Source organism: Cervus elaphus, chromosome 11, assembly GCF_910594005.1.
Source record: "Cervus elaphus chromosome 11, mCerEla1.1, whole genome shotgun sequence".
NCBI classification, from domain to species: domain Eukaryota; kingdom Metazoa; phylum Chordata; class Mammalia; order Artiodactyla; family Cervidae; genus Cervus; species Cervus elaphus.
The window spans coordinates 83309605-83319635 of record NC_057825.1 but is presented as its reverse complement, the minus strand read 5'-3'; the positions used below and the strand labels follow the sequence as shown (position 1 = coordinate 83319635).

At 44.4% G+C, this 10031-nt stretch overlaps 1 non-coding gene across 1 annotated transcript; it reads left to right on the top strand.

Annotated features, from left to right (window-relative positions):
• The first annotated feature begins 4648 nt into the window (after positions 1 to 4648).
• Positions 4649 to 4722, top strand: TRNAY-GUA. Its single transcript has one exon. It is a non-coding gene; the product is annotated as a tRNA-Tyr (tRNA).
• Positions 4723 to 10031: the final 5309 nt, after the last annotated feature.

Genomic DNA, 10031 nt, shown 5'->3' with positions numbered 1-10031 from the left:
CTTAAAAATTTCATAAAGCACTAACGCTGATTAAAAATGTTTGTTTAGGCTTGTTCAGGACTCTGAGTGCTTATAGACTCCAAATTACATTCTTGTCCTTCTTTAAACCAACAATATTTAAAAGCATGCTGTAATGGCTTTATCTTTTTGGAGCAAATAATAATAAATTTCTATAGGGCTATATTTTTCTTTTAGAATAACGAAAATGTGTAAACATGTAAAACAATCTGTGGAAACATTTACATGTGTATATATTGGTGCTTTTAAATGTTTCAATCCTATTAGTCTCTACCACCTCCTTTGAATATGTTGAAAACATGCATTGTACTTTATTTTTTTTTCCTTAAAAGTGCTTTCTCAGTATTTATGGCATTTTTCTCATTCATTAAGGCTCCTGAGAAGTCTTAACTTCTTGTGGACTAATAAAAAGAACTCTTCTGGTGAGCTTCAATTTTATTATCTGCTTTATGTCCATTTATCCATTTAAATGATCAAAACCTTTAAAAAAAACACATCACCAACAAAATGAAAGAAAATACATTGGCAGAGGTCATACTGAAGACAAGGAAGTTGTTACAAATCTATTGCCCTCATAGAAGCAAGGAATAATGAGGATCTGAAAGCTAGTGGCAGTGGGAATGGAGAAAAGAGGTTAAACATGAAGAATGTCAAGGGGGTAGAAGTCGAGGGTTGCTGGGGGTGGGATGGAATCAGTTCCCAGGTTTTCATCTCAGGCAGCTGGCTGGTGGTGTCATTCGCTAGGAGAAGAGGAGGAGGAGAATGAAAGCATATTATTGGTGATGGTGAACTCCATTTGGAATAAAGTGAGTTGGGGGTTCCTGGAGGACCAACAAGTAGAGAGGAGCAGTCCTTGGTTGCACATTCAAGTAAGAAGCCTAGGAGTTGAGTTTGGACAGGAAACACAGATTTGGGAGTCATCAGAAGTAGCTGGAAGTTAAAGCTCTGCAACCAAACTGAGGGACCAAGAGAAGGACAAGGATGACCCCACAGGTGTGCAGCCTGGACAAGGCACATAGAGGAAGAGGAACCAGGAAGGACCCAGAGTGGGGTGGTCAGAGGGAGAGGAGGGTGTGAGAGACCAAGCAGCACCCAGTGGAGTCAAAGTCTGCAGAGAAGGAAGGGAGGTGGGATGGGAGACGTCTGTGACTTTAGGAACAGAATCTATTGGTGACTGTTCAATGCAGCTTTGGTGGCATGGTGGTAGGGGTAGAAACCAGGGGCTCAGCGAGGTCACAAGCTGGGGACATAGGTGTCAGCTACCCTTTGAAGGACACGAATGGGTCACAGCTTCAAGGCTGGCTGTTTGGTTTCCAGTGGGAGAGACTTGAATAGATTCTCCGCCTCATGCTCTCTAGCAGTCCACGATGCTGAAAGGACTGTTGCGGCCACTGATGGTTAGAAGCCGTCTCAGTTGGGCTTCTCCTATCGCATGGAAGACTTTACTTTTACTTTTCCGACTCACCAGATGTCTCGCCAGCTTCCCAGGCTCCTGGTCCTGGGTGTGCTTCCTATCCACTGTCAGAGGCAAGCAGCTCGCCATGCCCCTGCCGCCGCCTCCACTATCACCACCTCCACTGCCGCCTGGCAGTCAGGCCTCACCTCTGCCTTATTCTGTGTCCCCTCTAGACCCATACTTGCTCCTCACCACTTGTGCCCACATGGGTCTCAGGACTCCGAGTCCTAGCAAGAGCCTGGCATGGTCCCATAAGTAGCCAGGTGACCAGTGTGATGATAGGGACCCTGGAATGGGATTTTCCACACCCCAACTTTTGGGTTTTGGATGCATTACAAGGGTGCTGAGGTGTTGCCCCTGTACCAGCTGGGGTAGGCGGGGGCAGGGCTGCCTCAGTCTAGCAGCCCTCTCATTCCCACAGGCTGTCCTTTGAAAGAAAGTGAAAGTGTTAGTTGCTCAGTCATACCCAACTCCTTGCCACCCCATGGACTGTAGCACACCAGGCTCCTCCATCCATGGAATTCTCCAAGCAAGAATACTGGAATGCGTAGCCATTCCCTTTTCCAGGGGATCTTCCTGACCCAGGGATCAAACCTGGGTCTCCTGCATTGCAGGCAGATGCTTTACTTTTGAATCCCTGTTTCCTTTGCGAGTTGTGATGTGGGAAGCTCTACCCTACAGGACTCCAAACCCCCCTCCCCGCCCCGCCTTCCCGCCCCGGGAAGATACCCTTTCTTCCTAGTGTAACTCAGAGTCCCTCTGCTGTCTGTCTTCTCCGCTTCCCTTTCCTTGTTCTCTGGAGACAGGGACAGTCTGGCCCCTGCCCACATCAAATGCTGTCTGGGGCTGGGACAAGCCTCAAAACACACTTTAAATCACTTCTTTCCCTCCATCTTCCCCAAGTCTGCCCACCACGCACACCCTTGACCTGTATGCCGTGAGTGACAGTGACCTTCCTGAAGGCAGTTGACTCTGCCCCCATGGGCCAAGGCATCACACCAGTGTCTGATTAGACTGTGTTACCCCGTGGAAACACATGGTGCGTGAATGTAGCTTTCTCCTGGGCTCTTATAGGTACACGTCCTGGGACTGTTAATGCGGGGCTGGACTTTGCTCCTGCTGATCTCCTGCCTGGAGTATCTTCCCCTCCCTCGTCACCACTGACTCAGTGTAAATCTTGTCTTACAGGGGAGACTGACAACCAGGGAGGTGGGGTCAGCTGGGCTTTATTTTCTTGAAGAGCCTAACTCTTAAAAGGGGTCTTCTTTGTCAACTACTTGGGCTGCCAGAACAAAACACCACACACTGGATGGCTTAAACCACAGAGATTTAGTTTCTCAAGAGTTCCAAGGTGCCACTGATATTGGTTTCTCCTGAGGCCTCGCTCTTTGGCTTGCAGATGCCACCTTCTTGCTGTGCCCTCACAGAGCATTTTCCGGGGTGGGGGAGGGGAGACAGGAAGAATGAGAGGGAGGAGGAGGAAGAGAAAGGGAGAGTTTCCTTTCTCTTCTTGTAAGTCCACAAATCCTGTTGGATTAGGGTCTATTTTACCACCTCACTTAACCTTAATTACCTCTTTAAAGGTGTCATCTCTAAATACAGTTGCATCAGGGGTTAGAACTTCAGCATATAGATCTTGAAAAAAGTGAAAGTTAGTCGCTCAGTCATATCTGACTCTGCGATCCCATGGGCTGTAGCCCGCCAGGCTCCTCTGTCCATGGAACTCTCCAGGCAAGAACACTGGAGTGGGTTGTCATTACCTTCTCCAGGGCATCTTCCCCACCCAGGGATTGACCCTCCCGCAATGCAGGCAGATGCTTTACCTTCTGAGCCACCAAGTAAAGGTATATAAACCTTGGGGGAACACAATCCAGTCCATAACATTCTATCTTTAACACATTCTATTTTTCTGCATTTTCTCCAGTGCTTGGGTATTGCGTTAGTTTCCTATGACTGCTTTAACAAATTACGACAAACTTGGTGGCTTAAACCAACACTAGTCTATTCTCTAACTGATCAAGAGGCAAGAAGTCCAAAATTGGTATCACTGAGTTGAAATCAAGCTGCCAGCGGGGCCTCAGTCCCTCTGGAAGTTCTAAGGTGGACCCTGCTCCTTATCTCTTCCAGTTTTTGTGCTTAATAGCATTGCTTGAATTGAGGCCACATCATACCAGTCTCTGCCCCTGCAGTGCTCACTTTCTTTCCTCCTCTTCTGTGTATCAAATTTTCCTTTACTACTCTCTCATGAGGACAATTGAGATTGCATTTAGGGACCCCCTGAATAAACCAGGAAAACAACCTATCTCAAGATCCTTAACTTACTCATATCTGTAAAGATCTGTATTCCAAATGTTACATTTTCAGGTTCCAGGGACTTGGAACTGCTACTTTTCGTGGGGCCATTATTCCCTCCACTACAGGTATATAATTCATATACTATCATTTGGGGGTTTTCCTGGTAGCTCAGAGGTAAAGAATCCTCCTTCCAATGCAGCAGATGTGGGTTTGATCCCTGGATTGGGAAGATCCCGTGGAGGAGGAGGAAATGGCAACCCACTCCAGTATTCTTGCCAGGAAACTTTCATGGACTGGAGGAGCCTGGTGGGCTACACTCCGTGGGGTCACAGAGTCGGACACGACTGAACACACACACGCACTATCATTTGGTGTTTTAGTAACGTAGTCAACCTATGAAAGACTTAAAAGATGTCTTTCTTGGGTGTGTGTAGGCAGGATCACACCCCTCCAAACCATCCGGCTGGACAGGTTTGTCCATCCAAAGGACAGCTGCTCTGTCCTTTGCTGTGGTCTACTCCTAGGACCTGAAGGGTGGTCTGGAGGTTGAGAAGCTGAGAAGTCTCCCTGGAGAGAAAATGCTTGGATGATCAAGGATGGGAGAGCAAGGAAAGGAGAGCATCTTCCATGGATTCCTATTTCACGGCTGATTAGAGGGCTGGGTATCTCACTCCTATAAGCCATTTCACTTGCAATAATTTTACTTCTAGTTAGAGCAATCTCCAGGCTGAGTCTCGGGCAGTAAGACTCTGCTTTCCCCCCTCTTACAAAACAGAGTCTGTCCCTAATCTGTGTTCTGTGTCATGATGCTTTTTTTCCCCTTTCTGGATTACTTAAAGTACCTGATCAATTTTCAATTTACTTATGAAGTCCAAGGGCTTCCATGATAGCTCAGTTGGTAAAGTATCTGCCTGTAATGCAGGAGACCCTGGTTCGATTCCTGGGTCAGGAAGATCCCCTGGAGAAGGGATAGGCTACCCACTCTACTATTCTTGGGCTTCCCTTGTGGCTCAGCTGGTAGAGAATTTGCCTGCAATGCAGGAGACCTAGGTTCAATCCCTGGGTTGGGAAGATACCCTGGAGAAGGGAAAGGCTACCCACTCCAGTATTCTGGCCTGGAGAATACCATGGACTGTATGTATAGTCCATGGGGTCATATGAAGTCCAAAGAGGCAACTGTGTTGAAAATTAGCAATTTTAATCAATGGTGAAAGCACCACTTTTTTGTTTTGTTTTGTTTTAACAAAGAGGGTTACTGCAGAATCAATCTTCACAAACAGTGCTTTATTTGGTCACAGGATCCATGGTCCACTATTAGGATGGGAGAACTTTATTGGATGCTAATCTAACATCTAAAATTATATTTGTCTGCTCTTCTTTCTTGCCATTTATGGTAAAAAATCTGAAGCCAGAGCACCATAAATGTTTTGCTTCTCATTTTCTAGTCTCATCCCAATTTCATTTTCTCGCAATGAGAGGAGGGATTGGAAGATAATTAGCAATGTTCTTCTCCCACATTTAACAACATCTCTGCTTACTGTGCTCTATGTTACTGCTTACTCTGAAAAATTCAATATGTAACTTGAATATTGTTTCAGGCTTTTCAAAGTTTTGTGTGTTTCTGGGACATTACTAATGGTTTACCTTAAAATGAATAGAAACTATTATGAAGGAGACTTCAGGATAAAAGCATAATCCCCTCTAGGAACCACTTCACTAAAATGCCATTGTTAAGGGATGGGGCGGAAGAAGCAGAAGGAAGGTTAGACAGTGACTTAGAAATATCAACATTTGGTGTCAAGGCATTGATCCCTTTATACCTGTTGATCTGTAGGGTGAATGGAACCATGTTTATCACTGGGAACTTTATATTCATGTTCTCTTGTACTATCTAATTTGCATCAATTCAGTGCATGCGTGCGTGTGTGCTTAGTCACTTCAGTCATGTCAAACTCTCTGCGACCCCATGGACCATGGCCCACCAGGCTCCTCCGTCCATGGGATTCTCCAGGCAAGAATACTGGAGTGGATTGGCATTTCCTTCTCCAGTGATAAAAAATGAAGCGAGTGAAGTGAGTAAAGTGAAGTTGCTCAGTCATTTCCGACTCTTTGCGACCCCATGGACTGCAGCCCACCAAGCTCCTCCATCCATGGGATTTTCCAAGCAAGAGTACTGGAGTGGGTTGCCATTTCCTTCTCCGCACCAATTCAGTATTAGATTTAATTGCACTGTTTGCATTTATTCCTCCGACACCAGGGACATGAGTCAACTATAACCTTTATTATCTCTTCTGGTGAAGGTAGCCCCATTGGTAATGGGTAAATCTTTTGGAAAAGACTGTCTCCCCACTCCCTCTTTTTTGGGGTGCCAGGCAAAATATTGCATTACATGAACTCACTCTTCATGCTGTTCCTGTTCTCGCTTATTCTCTGTGTTTCCCTTGACCCAGTCCAGTTGCTAGAGGCTTATGCTCCTAGAATAGACACCTGATAAGTGAGTTCACATCCTGCTGTTGGTGGCTTTAAGATGCTGATATTCCTGGGAGTGTTTTAAGGAGACTCCGTGCTTGGCATAACACCTTATCTAAAGGAACCAATCTCCAATGGCAGATTTTCTGGTCCTAGGGCAGTTACACAGAGGAGAAATTTTTTGAGCAGTTTTGTCTTTCTAGGGTCCCTCAAGTTCTGCCAATTTCACTTACAAATAAGACTGCTCATGGATATGGGGACAACATCCTTTGGGGATTGTAATACACACTTCTTGTGACTCCTATTAAAGATGGAATTTTCCATGGAAGCAGAATCTCAAGGGTCTCTTTGTTTAAGACCCAAATGCAATGAAAGGATCTTTCCACTTCTCACTGTGGATATTTGCGGTGTAAATGTTGGGGACTTCCTGCTGTGCTGAGATGACCTTTTTCCTGATGTATCTCCTGGGTAAGGGCTCATGCTAGGAGAGAATCTGGACTTTGCTGAGAGGTGCACGGCCCACAAGTCACCCCTGGGAAGATGCAGGTCCTGAGACAGGAAACCAGTCTGGAAGTCTGGACTTTTGTCTCTCTGGGCCTCAGTTTTGTGAGACTGGGCTCGAAGGAGTTGGAGAGCATCTCAGGAAGGGTCTGTTCGCCTCTACTCCATTTAGCTGGTTTTTATCCTCAGCCTAGACTCTTCACTGATACTTAGACTTTCCTTTCTGTTTTCTGCGGCACTTTCTCCTTTAACCCTGGGCTGCTCAATCAGAAATTACAACTAAGACCTGGGGAAATGAGTTGAAAAGGGGGCCAGAGGAAACTCTGGAGTGCTGCTGGTGGGAGAGCTGCCCGAGTGTTCATTCCAGGTGCCAGGACATGAACTCGTTTTACATGGTGCTGTTTCAGGAGAAACGTAGCCCCTCTCGCTGCTTTCATCATGAATGACTTTTCCTTGATACCCAGCAGTCTGCCTGCCTTCAGGTTACAGCACAGGCAGGCTGGCAGGAACTTTCACAAGATGGTGGCTTATTATACACAGATTCCTAACCCTGGGAACCACCTCTTCAGCACTCTCAGATTCCAGTCTTTTCTTAGTCCACAGGGAAAGATTTCCCAGGCTCGGACCCAATCCTTTCAGGCCTGGAACTGAACATTTTTTAATTTACTTTTTAAAAAATGTATATATTTTTGACTGTGCCGCACAGCATTTGGGATCTTAGTTTCTTGATCAAGAATGGAACCCTCACCCCTTGCATTGAAAGTGCGAAGTTTTTAACCACTGGACTGCCAGAGAAGTCCCTGGAACTGAGCATTTTCTATGTCAATCCCTTTTCTGACCCATTTTGAGTAGAAACTTTGCTAGGATGTAGTGGATCCTTTTATTTGCTCAAAATCTTCCTCCGTGAGTATGTCCCTCGCCCTAAAAAAAAAAAAAAAAAAAAATCTCACCAGTCCCTTGAGGCCCCATTTGGGTCCTGCTCTTCCATGGAGCCATCCCAGGTCTTTCCCTCCCCAGAACTCAAAGCTCTGTTTTCCCAGTGATTTGGCAATGAAGCACACACATGCCTGACAACTTCATGATACCAATTTCACGTTTTCAGCATCACTAATTTTGATGTATGGCAGACATCTCTGTCTTCGTGATGAGTCTCTAAAATATTAACTCTATTCTGCATAGCGGTCTTGATTTGGGCAGATTTTTAAAACCTATCACCTGCTTCAATCTGCTTCCCACAAAGGAAATTTGGCTAACCTTCAAAGGATGATTATTGACCTCCCTTAAAAGCCAATGGAAGTAAATTCTCTATCACAGTATCTGAAGTAAAGATGGAAGATAATTAAATGCAGCACATTAGTTGTAAAACAGATCTGTGTTGTACCTCACTTCATAAAATAAGCATACCTCTCATTCTTCCTCACAACTTCCTTTGCAGCACTTTACCACAGAATAATGACTCCCTGACAACTCAAGTTAGATGCTGAGGCCTACTTTTTGATAAGCACTTGCTCTAAGAATAAGGTGAAAATTAAACATTCTCAGGAAGGGAAGCCTGGCTGGATAAGATGGTATGCCATCAGAATAAAGCATGTGATGTTCCAGGTATTGTCAGATGAAACATTTCTTGAAAACCTACAAGGGAAACCCTCTGCTTTAGAAAATAAACATACTGCTTTCTCAAAACCAACACGCTGAATACGTACAAGTATGGTTTTGAGTTGCATGATGTTATTGAGTCACATACAGTCAAGTGAACCAGAAGGCTACCCATCTGGGTCAGTAGTAGCTTTTCACTTGGCATCTGGAAACAAAAAACTTTATTTTGCTGAATCTGACGCAAAAATATGGGTGGAGACACAGGGCAACACCTAGTAACCCTATTTATATGACTGACTGACTTATGTAAGAAAAAACAAGTTCAGTCACTCATATTTATCTGATAGACTCATCCTAAAGTCTGAGAATTCTCTTTACTAGACCTGTTAAATTTTGGACTAGGCTGGGAACGTACTTTCCAAGGGAGAAACTCTTATTGGAGAGAAACCATCATGTTGACTTGTTCTACTGTATTGATATATTTTGCAGTAAAATTGAGTCTCATCAAGTGCCACATTAAGAGGATCAGAACCATCATCTAAAGTACAATTTTATTTTCTCTGTTTCAAAATATTTATCAAGTTAACTCATGGACTCATGAAATTCCTCCTTACCATGATTTCAAGTGTTTTCATGGGGAGACTTGAGAAAAAATGGTAACTTTCAGTGACATAAAAAAGGAATAGACCATGACTCTGGAAACTCTTTTTTATGTTCAACCAATTTAGTCTTTTGTTTGTGACTCTGACTCACTGAAATGTGATACTTAATGACTTTACATTTGTGAAGACCTAAGTACCTTGATATTTTATCTTTTTCAGCAGGTAATTTTAGGTACAAATAATCTGTCTTGTTCTTTGTTAGACCTACTCAAAGGGAAGAACCTTGACTGCTACAACACCAAGGGTCTCTACCCTGTACAAACTGCATGGTCTTTTTTTCTGGTTGTTGGGTCACCGGGGGCTCACATCCTGGATCTGCAAATAAAGTGCATCTTGGTAAATTAGGGTAAAAGTGGCAGAATGGTCACTGGCTGAGAAAATCAATTCAGCTCTCAGCAGGTGCAAGGAGGAAGAGCTTTTTTGCAGGAGAAAATGTCCACCAGCCCTGCACCTGCTCCCTAGAGAAGGAACTGAGCATTAGAAAGGCTGCCACAGGAGAAATGACTCAACAGTATGGTTCAAAAGCCGGATGTGGCTGTTTCCTTTCTTACAGGGTATGTTTGTTGCCATCTCAATGGTATCTAACCTAACGGGAGGGACCATATGTAAAAGGGCTCAGAGAAAGTCTAGCAGATGCATGATTGCTTAGATTCTATACACGAACCCAACCCTGGCAGAGCTGTCCTCTCTACCTGTCACAGAAGGAGCAGAGGAAATACACAGACGTTCCTTGTCATTTCACCTAACAGTTTAATCTGCAGATAAAGAGTAAAATGAGAATATGATCAGTAAAAAAATTAAGATGTGTTGAAAGAGTCTGCTTAAAAAGGATGAGATATACTGGACTCTTGCTCATGCATAAGAGTTAGAAGAGGCTGGGAAGTCTCTGTGTGGAACTTGAACCATGAGTGCGTGTGGTCTAGCAGAAAAAGAACACTGGAAATTGTGAGGCAGAAAGACAGCAGGGAAATTAAGGCAAGAACTCAGTGCATTAGGGGAGCTTGTTGCCTCTTTTACTGTGTTTCACTTCTAAC